The 16,336-nt window shown below is 40.6% G+C and overlaps 1 protein-coding gene and 1 long non-coding RNA gene across 4 annotated transcripts in view; one reads left to right on the top strand and one right to left on the bottom strand.

Moving 5' to 3' along the window:
- GLRA1 (glycine receptor alpha 1) overlaps positions 1–16,336 on the top strand; it is a 102,370-nt gene that overhangs the window by 8,565 nt on the left and 77,469 nt on the right. The gene's annotated exons all lie outside the window — the stretch shown is intronic.
- LOC140709911 (uncharacterized) lies at positions 1,447–11,298 on the bottom strand. The gene is made up of 4 exons (XR_012090692.1): positions 11,080–11,298; positions 9,745–9,787; positions 1,627–1,665; positions 1,447–1,550 (listed from the first exon to the last, which is right to left on the bottom strand). It is a non-coding gene; the product is annotated as an uncharacterized lncRNA (long non-coding RNA).

Genomic DNA, 16,336 nt, shown 5'->3' on the forward strand with positions numbered 1-16,336 from the left:
ATATTCATCCTCCTAAATGGTTTTAATAACATAATAATAACAAAAACATGAGTGCTTCCTATGTGCCTGACACCTAAGAACTGGATAGAACTTAACCCATGTAACCTCCAGAACAATCCTATAAATCATATACTATCATTCATTTCATTGTACAGATGAGGTTAAATCATTTTCCTAGGCTCACCCAGCTTGGAAGTGTCAGTGTGGGATTGGAATCCAGGAAGTGTGGCTTCAGACATCCCTTAGCTGCTGTGCTACTGTAGTAAGCTGCTTCTGTTTTACAAAAAATGGGATTATTCTACACACCATGTTTGGCAACTTCTCTTTTATCACTCAGGAATACCTTGTCAGTGTGCATATGGATCTACCTCATGCATTTTTGCAGTTGTGCTGCACTTCTCTTGAAAATGCCAGGTTTTAATACAATATGAAACTCTCAGCTTGCCGCACACAGCACCCACTGCTATTTCCAACTCCTTTATTTCACACAAACTGAATTGCAACCCAAAATGGATTTCTCATTATTCATAAGCAGCACCTCCATAAGTCTCATCTCTGTATTGTAACTCATGTTGTGCCCTATACTCTCCATAAATCTGGTAAAGCTCCCCTCTCACTCTGCCTTAAAAGACACACCAACCAGCTCTAGGTTCAAACTCATCTGATTTTGAATCCTGCCTATGTTACTTCGTTGCTGTATAGTCTTGGCAGTTTGTTCAATCTTCCTGAGCCTCAAGTTCCTCACCTTAAAAACTGAGAATAACAACTTCACTGATAGATACACGAAGTCCCACTTCAAACACATCTTCCTATCAGAGCACAATCCCTTAACAAATGGTAATTTCCTCTCCTCTCTGAGATGCTATCCATGCCTTAAGACCTATGTCTGGCGTCATTTCCTCCATGAATTGTCCCTGGATTGCATCTATGCCTAGCCCCAACTGGGCACGGACTCTCCTTCCTAAATCCTCTTGGAAATATAGGCATTATCCTTAGCACTCAGTTTGTTTAAAGTGACCTTACATACATTTGGGTGCCCTTTTAGCTTTCCTGTTGGATTGTAAGCCCCTCAAAGATTAGCGCTTAATGAATTTCTTGATGCATATGAAAAGCAAACAAGAAGAAAAGGGAAACATCCCCCAGTGCTTTCCAGAGTTTTCAGCTAACTCCACTACCCCCTCATAGATAATGTCATCCCAGGGGTTCACATATATCAGACACTCAGTATTTGTTAAATCAAATTGCTTTGTCCCCACGTGTCTGTTCCCATCCTCCTTCTATTGGCTCTGCAGAAGCCCAGGACCTGAAAGATTCCAACCAACCAACCCTAAAGCACTGCTGTATCTCACCATGACCCCTTCCTGCTCCAAGAAAAGAGTCACAGTGAGAGTGTGAGCTAGATATGGCGGCGCAGCTCTGGCTCCGTAACTGTTGCAGTGAGTTGCTTGCTCAACCTTACCCTTGCTCTCTGACAGGGCATGTCCAAACTCTGGGCCTCTCGAAACATCTGAGCCATTATAAACAAGGTTGCTCTTCACCATCACCAAGTCCTGTGGAGAAGCCCCTTCCATAAGACAAGGAAACCTTTCTAAAATAATTTTAAACATGAAGAAAGTATGGACTTACCTCAGTGAAAGGTAGTTTCCTCAATGTGACCTAAAACATCTAGTAGGAAAAAAGAAAAGAAAAACAGTCTTCACAGGAGCCAAGTAAAAGGCTGCATCATGCCTAGAGAGAGGGTGCCTTGAATAAATGTATTGAATATGTCTTAGAATGTAAAAAGCTATGCCTACTGAAAAAAGGAGGTGATACGGCCCAGTAAAAAATGTAATGCCTCATGCCGCCCAAAATTGGACAGCCTAGATATTACAGCAAGATTTTCTTTCTGCTGCAAATTCTGCTCTAACTTTGTAACTAGTCTCAGCTTTTCCATGCCTAAAATGGGATGGAACTATGTAAAGACTATGGGTCATTCCAGTTGTCATTACCTAATTCTTAAATTAAGTTGGCATATTGAAGGCCCAGCAGTTAAAAACTCTAGCTTGGGAATCAATCATACATATTCCAAAATCCTAGTTATACTACTTGCTATGTGTATGCCTTGGAGCAAGATTATTTTTAAAATTGCTAAGTCTCAGTTTTCCTCATCTGTTAAATGGGAGTTATAATTATCTCTTCCGGACAGATTATCATACATATTAAAAGGGAGAAGGCATATAGTTGGCATTGCATATGGCACACAGCAACTGTACAAAGCAGGAAAACCACTATTACTATAATTAAAGTAAGATAGGTGCAAAGTGTTGTGGGAGCATACGAAAGAGCCTGGTTAACTCTGTCTGGAGGTGGGAGACAGTATAAATTGAAGACATTTCACAGGACTCAGGATAATTAAATTGGGCCATAAAGAATGACTAATTTACCAGGTAGGCAAAGAGTATCAGGAGAGTGAAGCAAACAAAGGAAAAAGGCTTGCAGAACAGTCAAGTTGAATGATGTTGAGCTCAAGGCCACTGGGTAGGCCAGGCATCCACCCTGTTAAGTTGGCTCATCCCATTCCTGCTCTACCCTATTCTCTCCCAATGGGCTTTCTATCAATTAGAAGCCCAGCTGAGAGAGGATAATTTGTTCATTATCCAAAAAATATTTATTAATTCCTACGATAACCAGGAGATGTTCTAAGTTCTTGGGATAGATACATTGAGGAACAGAAGAGTCATGGTCCCTGTTCTAACACACCTTAACTTCTAGTGGGGGGTACAAACAAATAACTAGTGGTGGGTACAAACAAATAGACAAATTGGGAACCTATAGAATTGCAGGACCTAGTAAGTGCTCCAAACTCAATAAAGCAGGAGAGAGTGACAGAGAACAGTCTACTATCAAATCCACCCTCAGGACACCTACACTTTCATACATCTCCATTATCTCCCTTAAGCCTTATATAATAGGAGATGGGCAGGTTGGAGAGGACTGTTTCTTCTTCTAGTTGAGGAAACTGAAACCCTGAGGGGAAAAACGATTCATTCAAAGTCACACAGCCAGTTAGTATCATGGGCAGGCAACCTCATTCCATGCAGAAAAGTCAAAAATGGCCAGGATAAATGATTATGAGAAGTGGAGAGAGAAGGGAAGGCAAATAGCAAAACAGTCTGTATAGCAGGATCCCATTTTTATTTATGTATTAATGTTCTCTTATGGGGAAGAAATCTACAGAAATGGACTGAAAACTGCTTATAGTTGTTATTATCTCTTGAGAATGAGACCATGGGGAACTTTTATTTCCTGCACTAAATATTCCTGTAATACTTGAATGTTTTGCAACAATATATATTACTTTTGAAAAGCTGGAAAATATATTTTTTAATAAAAGAGGATTCCAGAGAGCATGGGCATTCAATCAAACTTAGAGCCCACCTTAACAAAAGGCAACCTGTACCAGGTAGGAAAGAAAGACGTGTGGAGTCACCCAAACCAGTGTCGTGCTGATTGTGTTTTCTCTGAGTAAAAACCAGCCTAGAGGCTGAAACTATTTGGTGTATTTAGAAGAATTTTCTAAACAAATGGAAGTTGCTGTTCCCACAGAAGAAATTGTGCTGGAAGCAAAATGTCGCTGGAAAATGGAAGGCTAGAGTTATATTATAGAATTAGGTGCTCAGAACAACGTGATTGATGGTAGATACTCTCATCAGGGTGACTGGAGCCCTAAACAATTCACTGTGCGATTTCATAAAATACTCATGACAAAAAAAAAAGTTAGAGATGGAAAGAATTATATGTCCCAATTCCTTTAGTTCCCAGGGAGGAACTGTGGCCAGAGGGAAAGGGACTTGTCCAAAGTCAACAGTAAATTAATGTCCAGCCTAGACAAGAACTGAGAATTCCAAGTCTCTTATCACCAAGACAACTTTCCCTAAAATCAAATCAGAGTTACACCAATAGTGTACAAGATACACTATAATGGTACAGGATAATGTTCTCTTATTTTATTTTACTAGGGACCAGAACTTACCAATTCCATTATGATATTGATAACATTTAAGACTAAAAATCAAACTAAAATAAATTAAATAACAGTACATAAATTGGGCAAAACTCATGATATGATATGCAAGTGATTTTGGTTTGGAGAATACAGCACTCTGTCGTCACATCTTAAACACTATCTGGGAGAAAATGGAAAGTATCAGAAGGACTTGTTAAACTGGGTCAGTTCTGAGCAAGGCCTAACTTTACTCTTAAGTTCCAAACAGCTTCTTCTCAGGGTAAGTCATGGACATGGGCTACAATTTGAATTCAAATAGTTGGAGAAAAGATGGTGCCTTTGGTTAAAAAGTGGACACATTCAGGAGGCAGAGCATAGCTGAGATCAGGTCACCCTTTGTGTAATTTGCCGAGTCTCTATTTAAGCTATGTTCATAATTTTCCTTTCTCTCCTTATTTATTAGAATGACATCTGTGACTCTCAACCCTTCTCCTTAAGGACAGAAATCCCTCTAAATAATAATATTTATAATTAATAATACTAGCAAATACGAATAACATGTATTTAGAACCTACCATATGCCAGAAACTTTTCAAAAAACTTAATATGTATTAACTAGTTCATCTTTATAGCAACCCTATGAGGAAAGTACGATGATCATCCTCAGCTTGTAGATGAAGGGACTAAAGCAGTGACCTTACCAACCTAGGACCCCTTTAGGGCACCTTGGCAATTCAAGTTCAAAGTCTTCATATGGAGAAAGACAGTGGACAAACCCCTCCAAACACGTGGTGGGGTAGGATGGAGAAAGTAGATAGAGACGCTGAGGAGGAAAATTGAGGGGCTCACCCCAAATCACAGCCACGATGGAAAGAAATTGACAACACACTTCTCTTTCAATTCTTCTACCCACAGTCCTGATTTCCTTTCCATTTAACATTATGGGATTAAGAAGAAACAAAAGAGAAGAAAGAGTATTGAGCAAGATATAAAATGAACAATTAAAAAAAAAAAAAACAAGAAAGGGGAGAGAAATGTGAAGATAAGCAGAGTAATAAAAAGGGAAGAGCAGTCAACTCAGGTCTACTCTGGATTCCACCAAGGACTCATTCTGTGAATCTCTTTCTCTCTTGGAAATGCATTCTTCTCATCTGTAAAATGAATTAGTACACTGTACTAGAGGACTTCTAAGATCGCTCTCAACTCCATCATCCCAGGATTCAGAAACAAACGAAGGAAAAGGAAGAAGGTAGAGAAACCAGAAGGGGAAAAGAATGTAGGAGGGAAGAAGCAAAGGTTAAGGAGGAATGATGACAGGAGGAAGAAACAAGAGAGAGAAAGGAAGACATTTTCCAAATCTGTTGGAATCTGCTTATCTTGTTGAAAGAAATGGAAGGATCATCACATCACGAATTCCAACAATAAAAGCTTTCTCTTCATGCAACTAACTCCACGTTTCTTGCTGGTGGGACCCATGGTTGATGTTGGTAGGAGTCTAGACTGATGTCTACAGAACAGGAGCCTGAGTAGATACCTGGGAGGAGGCAGGATGCTGCCTTGTTCTCAAAGCCCAGGAAGGAAGGCTGCTGAGAGAGCCCTCAGAAGGGCGGCCCTTCCTCCTCTTCCTCACCTCTTCCTCCTTTTCTTCATCTACCTCTTCCTCCTCCAGGTCAGATAATGGACAACAATTATCAGCATATTCCCAGGCTCTGGGAAAGTCCTGGGGAAACAACTAGTGAATGTGCCCAAGGGAGCCGCAACTGCAACATTACAGCATTGTGCCTGCTAGAAAGAATCCTGGGAATCATCAAAAGGAGAAAATCCCAGGCAAGAAAGAGACCTTGCAAGGTCATCTTCTCCATCTCTTGCCTCTGAGCATCCCTTCCCTAATTGCCCAGGGGCTGCAATCCAAACCAAAAGATATAGCACAGAATAGCACTCAGTCCTATCAGCTAATCTTTTCACAACTGTCTGAGCCATCCCAGGTCTTGCGACCTTTGTAGACAAAGACAGTGCCTCCAATTGATTGAACTCTAATGCATATGGCACAGTGCTGGGCATATAGTGGGCTTCTCGAACCCATCTGATATTTGATCCACAGGGTGACATGGTTTATTAGCTGTGTGGTTCTAATCTTTCCCCCAATAATGTCTATTCTATTGCTTAACATTTCAGTCTAAACATTCTTCCTTTTGTTTATTCCACTGCCCATGTTTTAAAGTCCAACCTGTCATTTGCCTAAGGGGACAGAAATTAGCATGTACCTGCCACTGCAGAAGTGAAGTAAAATACTCACCCAGGAGGTGACCTCTCCAAGTCTAAAATTTTTCCCAATGAAGAGGTGAGTAGGCAATGTCACCAAATAAATGAGAGCCACAGATACAAATAGAAAGATTATAGATAATTTTTCACTTAATATATAAAGAGCAACTTCTGTATACCAGCTTCTTGGCTAAACAATTTATCTATAATTTTTTTGTAAGTCTTCTAAAATTAGGCCATATTCTCAGTTTATAGATGAAGAAACAGGCTCAGAGAAGTTAAGCAACTTTCAAGAACATCCAAGTAAGTAATAAAGTCACAGTTCCAGCCCACTCCTCAGCTGTCATCCTTACAGCATGCTACTGAGCAGAAGTTCAGCCTCTCCTTGAATACTTCCAGTGACAAGAAACTCATTATCTACTTAGGCAGCTTATTCCATTATTGGGTGGCTCTAATGGTCTAAATATTCTTTCCTCACATGTATCAGGCAGCCACTTTGCTCTTTAAAAGTCCGACAGGCCTTCCCTGGTCACTTGGAACAAGTCAGTGGGCTGTAGAAGGTACTCAAACTGTAGAATTAGAAAGACCTGGCTCCATTCCTACCATTCCATCTATTAACCACATTAACTGTCAAGTCACTTCTGCCTCTGTGCCTGTTACTTCATCTGTACAATAGGAACACAAATATGTACCTCGTGTAGTGTTTTGGAGAAGAAAAAATAAATACTATTTGCAAAGCTAGATGTCTGGAAAATAAAAATACTCAAATCATTATTTTATTAAGTTGGGTCCCTCTTCTCCTAACAGCCCAACCGACCAATCCCTTCTGCCTAAGTCTTCTCTGAGCCAAACACCCACAGAGTCTTTAATTATTCCTTACAGGTCAATTTCAAGTTTGTTTACCAGCCCAATTGTTCCCTTTTGGACCTGCTCCAGCCTGTTAATGTCCCTCTTAAAATGCAGGACCTACAACTGAATATAATAAATTAGCCAAGATGTGAAGTACATCCCACATCCGGTATTTCCTGCATTCCTGACTCAGTCTTCAGATTTTTCTGAAGTTCTTAAGAATTATTAGGTTAAACTTAGGTTGGCATAAGATTTTAGTGCAGATTATTTGAACCTTATTTTTCTTTGTAATAATTGCTAACATACTCAGTAGTTCCTCTGTGCCTGGCACTGCAATTCTCACTTGATACATATTTTCTTGCTTCGCCCAACAATTCTAGAAAGTATCCCTATTATTACCTTTATTTAACTGATAAGGAAACAAATTTGAAAGTGTTAAATGATCACACAGCTAATAAATCAGAACCAGCTAATAAATGGCAGAATCAGATTTGAGTCCACCATGCTATCCTACCCCCCATTTCGAGCATTTAGGGAATGCTTACAAAATGTAAGTACTTTGAGGGATTTAAAAAAAATGAATATGACCCAGGCAGAAGACATATGCAGGGCAATTTAACAGAAAAGGAAATGCAAAGCACGAAGCCATGTTGGGCTTCTGAACAATCTGTCACTAAGAGCTCTTTCTCCCCTCCAGCACGTTCCAATGTCTACAATTTCATGGGCAATGTGAGTCAGTGGAGAAAAAGGGAAAAAGTGGAAGCAGTCACCTCTCTCCTTTTCAACTTTTACTTACTTGCCATTGCCTTCAGCCCTTGCCCCTAGCACTGCCTTATGAAGAATTAATTTTCAGTGAGAGCCAAGTTGCTGGTCCTGGGGGGTGGGGAGGGGCTCCTTTACTCTGCTACGGCCTTTCTGCCTCAGAAATATTTCTAGCTTTGACTCAGCAATTTTGCTTCTAGGACATGAACAGAGGTTTGTGACCAAGGGGGTTTTTCCAGCATAATTTATGATAGCTAAAAATTAAAAATAATATAAATGCCTATCAACTGTGGGAGAGCAAAATGAATACTAATTTTAAATGACTGCATATGCCAGCCACACACTGGCATATGCACTCATTTAAAATTGTGTTTCTAAAGGTTTAATAGCAACAGAAAAATGCTCATTTAGAATCTTCAGTCAAAAAAAAAAAAAAGAGGAAACAACACTGATTATAATCTGTAGAGGGAAAAAATCCTGGAAGAAATTTAGCAATATGTTAACAGTAGATATCTAGATAATACGATTCCCAGGTGGGTTTTCATTTTTTTCCTTGAACCTCATTGTATTTTTCCAATGTGCATTTTTTGCTTTAATCATCAGAGGAAATTTTTTTTTTTTAAGAATTGAAAGAATCTGGTCTGAGGGCAACCAACCAACTTGTGAAAAATAGTTTTTGCCACTGCACAGTTTCCATATGTGCAGCAGCAATTACTACTCTGTTACCATCAGATCATCTTAATCCTATTGATTGAAATGCCAAAGTAATGCTATTAATTTACTACATAACAGATAAATTACTAAGAGCATAGTAGAACTACCTGAGATTGCTGTGGTACTCTTCTAGGGTCAGAGTGGGTGACCCTTCTAGATTCCAATATAAAGCACAAAAAGCTTCTGGAAGTTCATATATTCATCCCCCATCACAAAGCCTAGATCCACCAACTCTCTTTGAATCAATAAAACTTGTATTGAACATGTACACTGTGCCACGCACCAAAGTAAGCACTGTAAAAAAATGCTTATTCCTTACAAAACCTTACGAGCAACAACTACTATCACCCTCATTTTACAGATGCAGAAACAAAGATTTAGACAGAATAAGGAACTTGCCCAAGGTCACACAGCTAGTAAAAGCCAGAGCCTGGATTTGATGCCAGAGTCTATGTGCTTAGCCCTGGAGCATGCCCTGTTTCAGCCAGAAAACAAGTTCTTATGCTTTCTTCCACATTATTTTAAATAGTAATTTAAAAGTTAGAACAGGAGCTATCTACACACGAGGGATGAGGAAGCTGAAGGTTACACATAATAAAGGACTTGCCCAAGATCATATAAGCAAGAATTGCAACAGGTAGAACTCTGCAAACCAGAATCTCTGACTCCACATCCACAGCTTGTTGTATTTCCAAGGTTGCTTCTCTTTGCCTCTGAGACATGCAACAAGTGGCAGAAGGCAGTGGGACTCAGGACCCCATTTGGTCCCCCTGTGCGTTAGAAAGAGGTGACCTGCTGGAGGATCTTGAAGGTACAGGGTAAAAAGGACAGAAATCCCAAGAAGAGAAGAAAACCTCAGCAAGGACCCTAGAGCTCCTTTATCCTGAAAGGGTAAAGGGGCATTGGCCACAAAGCCTTGTCGTTTCTTCGTCATCCATCACTCTTCCTTCCACCTCATTAAGTCCCACAGGGTGTCAGTGATACTCTTCCTGAATTCTCCTAAGTAAATATTCCTTCTAGAAGGTTATACTAAACCACAGAAGAGTAGAAACTTAAAATCATGCATATTTGAATTGAGTGAGCTGTTTTAGCAGATTTGAACAGCAGCTCCAAAACTTATGCCAAAATTTCACCTCGATTAGATTTATGTATCAGCTCTGCCACTAACTCACCTTGATTAAGTCTGTCAATCTCCCCAAGTCTCAGTTTTCTCATCTGAAAAATAGAAAAGAAAATGTTTGATGCTTCATAAAGTTGTTGGGAAGATTAGAACACCTGTATGGAACAGTTCTTAACTTGTGGATGGCACCTAGAAAGTATTTGGTCATTGGTAGTAGCCTTTGCTATTCTCAGTTAATCTCTGAGTCAGTTTTCTTATCTATGAAATGGAGATGATAGTCTTGCAGGGGTATAATATACATTTATTAATTTATAGCAGGTGATCAGTGAATGTCTTTTTTAATGCACAGGATGACCAGGTCTCATAATTCTATGACTCTGCTACTCACTTCTTGCCCAAGACTTTGGAACCTGCTGAGTGAAACAAAGAAGTTTCACTCCGCTGAGCAAAGCTGCAGCTCTGACTCTGTCTTAAAGGATTCAGGGGAATCAACAAAGGCTATTTAGAGAGCATTATTAGAGCCCTGGAGCGTCCCTAAAACTCTGTATTTACATGCAAATACCCACTTCAGCTAAACCCTATCAACTCACGTTAAGTGTTCACTTTCTGAAGACCAGTCACTCCGTTTATTAAAGGCAGCTTCAGGTTTTAATCCAAATTGCCCTTTCTACAATTTAAAATCATTTCTTCCTCAGTGCCTAGTGAGGATTGTTTATTTTCTGAACATCCTCCTTTGAATCATAGTCTTTGGATGCTTGAAGACCACACACATCCAAGCTCCACCCCTATGAAACCTCTGTTTTCTCTGGGATAAATACTACAGTTTTGCCGATGCATTTCCTATGGGTTCATTGCAACTTGGCTTTTTTTTTCCACTATGAGTTTGAACTAGTATAGACTTGGAAGGGAAAAGTGGTATGGTTTTTTCTAAAGGCCCTGGATATTAAAGCACTTATTTGTTCTCACATATGTTTTCCTCTACTAGCTGGAAAGCAACGGCTATTGCACATTCATCACTGATATAGTTAAGAGAGAAGTCTGTAAGATCAGGTGAACCTAGATAAATTATTTAATCTCTATGGACCTCACTTTTCTCATCAGAAAAACAGAGGTAATTATACCCCAACTCAAAGGGTTATTTTGGGGATTAAGTATTGCAAATGAAGCTTTTGGTGTAATGCCTGGTACAGTACTTTATAGCCACTCAATTAGGGCTGGCTGTTATTATTTTATTTGTAACCTCCTCTAACACCTAGTACAATCTCTGACAATATAATAGGCACTTCCTAATTATTTTAAGTAAATAAGTAAATGAAATAATAAACTAATGCGATCTAAAATGAGATTATCAGTACCTAAAAGCACCTAATGAATAAAGTTGACTAACCTGAGAAATGACAGTTTATTTCCACAGCATCTGTAAAAGTATGGTGGCCTTCTGCCATTCAAACACCTGCAGTTGGTAAAGGCAGGTACTATTTTCAAGATGAGTGAACTGAGAAAAAGGCAAAACAAAAGGCAAGTTGACTACAGATCAAGTGTGATAGAAATGATGTAATAAAGAGTCAAGAAGGTTTTTCCATATCATGACTGGTTCTGGGGAATGGCCAAGGAGTCAAGCAGAGGATAACCCAGACCAGACCTGGAGCCCTCCAGTTATGTTATGGTTCTACCATCTGAGACTGAGCAGGCCTCCTACCTCTCAATTGAGCCTTGCTGTCATCACCTGGACATGGAGATGCTGTCACAGGGCAGATGTGAGGATCAAATGTAGTGATGGATTTAGAAGTGCCATAAAAACTGAAAGTGTTACATGTGTGCAAGTGATTATCAATTACATTGTTCCCAACCCATACTTTCCAATTCCCAGAGCTCTAAAATTCCCAGTTGTAATTCCAGAGTTATGAGGAAACAGTTATATCATGAACCAGAGAGGCTCCTCAGAGGGACTCTGCAAATCACTATCACTCGGAAGGGTCAATAAATTATAGTGATTAATACCATGGGCTTCAGAGACCAGTTGTCTCATGGGGTTACCATTTACAAACTGCATAACCTCAGGTAAATTTTCTGAAAATGAAAGTGTCAGCTTCCTCATCTGTAAAATGGGGATAATGATGTCATCTTCATGGTATTGAGAAGAGATTAAATACAGTGAAATATGTGAAGTATCAATGAATGATAGCCATTACTGTCATTAGCTAATATCATGTCTTCATCTGTTTTTATCCTGTTGCTATGTCTCCTCAATATCTATACTCCCAGGCCTTTGCAACCTCAAATGACCAATGTCTGCTGATTAATGCAATCTTTTTTCCCAAAACTTTCTGTCCAGAAGCCTGGGCTCCATTCTGTGCAAAGGCACATTTCTCCAGTGAGATTTATCTGATTAAAAAAAGGCTGCATTGAAGGTAATGAGAGCCATTTGCTCTTCTGTCCAACTCGTGGGATGCATGCTGATTATGTAGGGCCTGCTAAGAGCTTTCCCTGAGTCAGAGTAAACCCAAAAGGCCTGTTCTTCCACACTGAAGCCTCTGAAGAATCCCCCTGGATTCTTCACACTGTAACTCATCTGAGGGCCACTTGATGCCCCCAGGCTTAAGCCAAGCATTCTTTCACCATAGGACCAGACTGCAGAATAACACTGAAAGTCAGAGGCACGGGAAAATTTTTCCGAGTAAGACACATAGACACAGTTGGGGCAAAGTGAGATGGTTGTGGCAGAATTATAAATAGGGACATAAGGAAGCAGGAATGTAGGGTTTATGTGTAAACATAGGTTTGACCTAGGCCAGTGGTCCAAGACATTTCGTGTGAATACCACTGAAAGAAATGACTTTTTCTCTTATTTTTCTGCCTTGTATTTTCCCTGAGGACATTAAATATTTTCCCAAGGGGCTGACTAAGAGTATCAGGGCCAGAGTTTAGGACTCTTTGGACTCCAGTCAAATCCTATCACTGATGCCAAATAATGCTGCACAGCTAACTTAAGCTTCCTCTGGAATCTCAGGTATATATCATCCATTTAACAAATATTTATTGAGCTCTGACTGTGTGCCAGGCTCTTCATGAAAACCATGTTTATTGAGAGCCTGAAGAGATATTTGTGAAAATCATGATTTCAGGGTTTTGTCCATATAACACCTTGATGGCCCCAATTCTGAGAAAAAAGAAGGTTACAGAGCTGAAAGTTTGGCTTGAACCAGAAAAGACCAGGGCTGCCATGACTCTAGGCTTCACACATGCGCATAGAGTAAGGAAGATGAGAAAAAAGAAAACGTCAACATAATGTAAGCAAATACAGTGTGGAATGCCAGAGCTGGAGAGATCAAGTCACAAGCCACAAAATTGATTAAGCCTCACTTTTCTCACCTGTAAAATGGGGACAGGCATCCCTGCCTCTCAGGCTGTTTGGAGGATTAAACGGGATAAAATACATAATGTGCAATTCAGAGTCCACATTAGGAACAGCAGGTGCTCAATTAATGTCATTTCTTGCCACCAAACAAGAAAAACAATAAACTTTTTGAAAATAAAGTGGGATGCCGTAAGAGGTGAAGAGACTCCCTCATCAGGTGAATAGATTTGATAATCTACAGGAAATCCCACCGTATAGACCAGGCTCAGGGATTTAGGATGTTGTAGCAGGGCCAGGACTAGAGTGAAGCAGGTGAGGCACAAAATTTAAGGAGGTGCTCACTCTCTGGTTCCTGCAAGTGCAGGATCGGCATTTATGCAACCCTGGGATGGAGTGCCTCCTTAAATTTTGCTAGGTACCTCATTCACCTTTCTCTAGGTGGCCCTGCTTTGTGGGGATACATATGATAAGGCAGGAGAGTTAGTGGATGGAAGGCTATCCAGAGGAAAACATGGAAACTGATGCTACATAGTATATGGGATCCCTAGAGGACAAGACTTCCTCAGGTGCAGAGGCAGAACCAGATAAGATTTTAAGGTTTAGTCCAGCTCCAAGAATCCAGGATTTTACATTGCTACAAGAAGAAAATCATGTGCAAATACATGCGCTTCTTATTCAGATAAGGGTTCCCTATAGGGGGCAGTAATAACTGTGGGAGGTAGGAAGGAAGGGGGAGAGGTGTCTTGCTCCCTAAGACCCTGAGGTGAATTGGGCTCAGGGCATGCCAACTGTGACATTCTGTTCCCAGGGGTGCTTAGCAGATCATGAAGTGACAGTAATAAAATGTCAAGCACTCCCTGGCCAGCCTAAGCCCCTTACTGCAATCAAATAAAATCAGAATTGCACAGCTGGCTGGGGGAAGCCAGATGCTGACCTGATGATCCAACTCAGGCAAAGCTGAGGGTGACCAGCAGGGCCCAGGCTGCACGACAAGCCCCAAGTCCCTTGGGATCAGAGCCAGGGATAGGAAACTGGCTCAGCCTAGAAAACCAAGAGTGCCAGCCCAGCTCAGCCCCACCTCTTCCCAGAAGACCACGACACCCACCTACCCCTCCTCACCATCCACCATTTCTTTTTCATTTAGAAAAAGACAGCCCACAGGCAATGGGGCAAGAGAAAGCTTTCTTCCCTGAATACACAATTTGAAAATGGCAAATGTTGGGTCTTTCTAAAAGCACACGGAGGCTACAATTAAAACTCAGACGATTTCTGTAATTAATCCCTGCCTTCTCCCCAAATACTGCCTTCTACCACTGAGCCACCATAGCAGTCCAATTATGCCACCTAAGCAGAGTGGCAGCCTCTTATAATTTCTTAAGTACCTAAACTATTCTATCTACTGGACAATAAATAATTAGAGGGCAAAGGCCAGTCAAATCGAATTTTTAATTACTACTACCTGCCAGGCACTGAACAAGACAGAGCCTACCCGCAAGTGTTTCATCTTCATTTCTCATCATTTCCCATTCTCTTCTCTCCCTCCCTCCTTCACACACACACTAAACTCTTCTTTCAGTTCTCCACATTGTCTCTCACTTCTAAACTACACATCCTGTTCCTTCTACCCCAAACACTCTTCCTCCTGTATTTTTCCAGGCCAACTCCATACCTAACCTTCAAGTTTTACTTAAAACGTCATTTTCTCCACAAAGCCTCTTGGAGACTTCTCATCCTCTCACCAAGTGTAGTTGGGTACCTGTCCACTGTGCTTACTGAATTCCTCAATTATAGTGCTGACCGTGCCTCAAACTCCTTCGTTTTCACAGTGTACTCTTCCTCTTCCACCTCCCACCTCCCTGTCCTCAATCTGCACCTCCAAGTTCCTCCTCCAGCCGTATGGGTCCTTCCCTTGGTTGCTCTCAACCTCTTAGTCCCTCTTCTGCCCCCTTCTTGCCTTTCCTCCCCCTTTTCCATCCTGACCTCCTGGACTTCTCCGCTCATGGTGAACTGGAGAGAGGGAATCGACTAGGGGGATCCCCTCTGCTAACCCAGAGTGGTTCTTGGGGGTGTGGTGCCATGTAAAATGTAGCTGAAATTGTTTCTCCCCAGTTTTACTGTCAACCCTAGCTCATTTGTAATTCAGATTGACAGTTTTACATTGATTCCCTATTTCCAATTGATGCTGCAACTGAAGAATGAGAATCTGTACATTGATCTGGCCTTTCTTCCAAGTAAACCTTGAGAAACAGATTGACCTTTTGGAGAAAAAAGTCTTGAGACTAGGTGAGGAAGAACCAAGATACAAAATCCCATTCCTCCAAAGAAGTCCAGACAAATCTGGATCCCCAGACCAGGTGTATGGAAAAAAAAAAAAAAAAAAAAAAACAGAAGAAGGAACATTATAGACCCATAAAATCATGACTGAGGGATGGAAGGGCTCTTAGAGATCATCTTAATTTCATTGTATAACTGGGAAAACTAAAAGCCAACAAGGGAAGTGACTCACTGAAGGTCACACAGCCCACCACTTCATTACATCACCCTGCCTCCAACCCCACTGTTGAACTCTACTCCTGGAGCTTTGCATGGTCTCTGTCATTAGGAGTAACATCCGAAGTCCTTTAAGTATCAAAGTCTCTTAATGTGACAAATCCCCTGACCAGAAGGTGGTGGAAAGTCTAGTGCATGCTCTAATCCCCACATACATCCATAAACATCCATCTATTTGTATACATAACATACCTAATACATCATACCTAGAAACCTGCTCACATCACACAAACTCAACTACATCCATAGACACACAAAAAGAAACTAAAATATATTTGTTCCTCATCCTGTCCATCAAAACTAGCTCTTCAGGATGTAAAGATCTTCAGATTATTAAGCAAGAGTGTCTAAATAGTCCTAGAATACCCTATGAATTTTCAAAGCAATACCAGATTGCTTTCAGTATTTTTCATTTCTGTGTATAATAGTCTAATGTTTTATATAGTCAGTGCATCTATCGTAATAAGCCTTCTCAGCAAGTAATAGAAAACTTGGTCTCAGAAGACCTCACTGTCTTTCTGAAAATTACCATTAATCAAATCTGCCTAAACTGAGTCTGATTCACCCACCATATTTTAGTAATCCCTGAAAAAAACTGCATCATTTCCAAATACTGTCATAAGTTCAGAAAATTTTAACAATTGAGAGTTTCATTTCTCAGATTCATTCCCAGCTCTTCCGTCCAGCAGCTGATGGTCTATAAGCAAATGCTTAAGTTAACTGGGAATGGTGGTAC

Source organism: Chlorocebus sabaeus, chromosome 23, assembly GCF_047675955.1.
Source record: "Chlorocebus sabaeus isolate Y175 chromosome 23, mChlSab1.0.hap1, whole genome shotgun sequence".
In the NCBI taxonomy this organism is placed as follows: domain Eukaryota; kingdom Metazoa; phylum Chordata; class Mammalia; order Primates; family Cercopithecidae; genus Chlorocebus; species Chlorocebus sabaeus.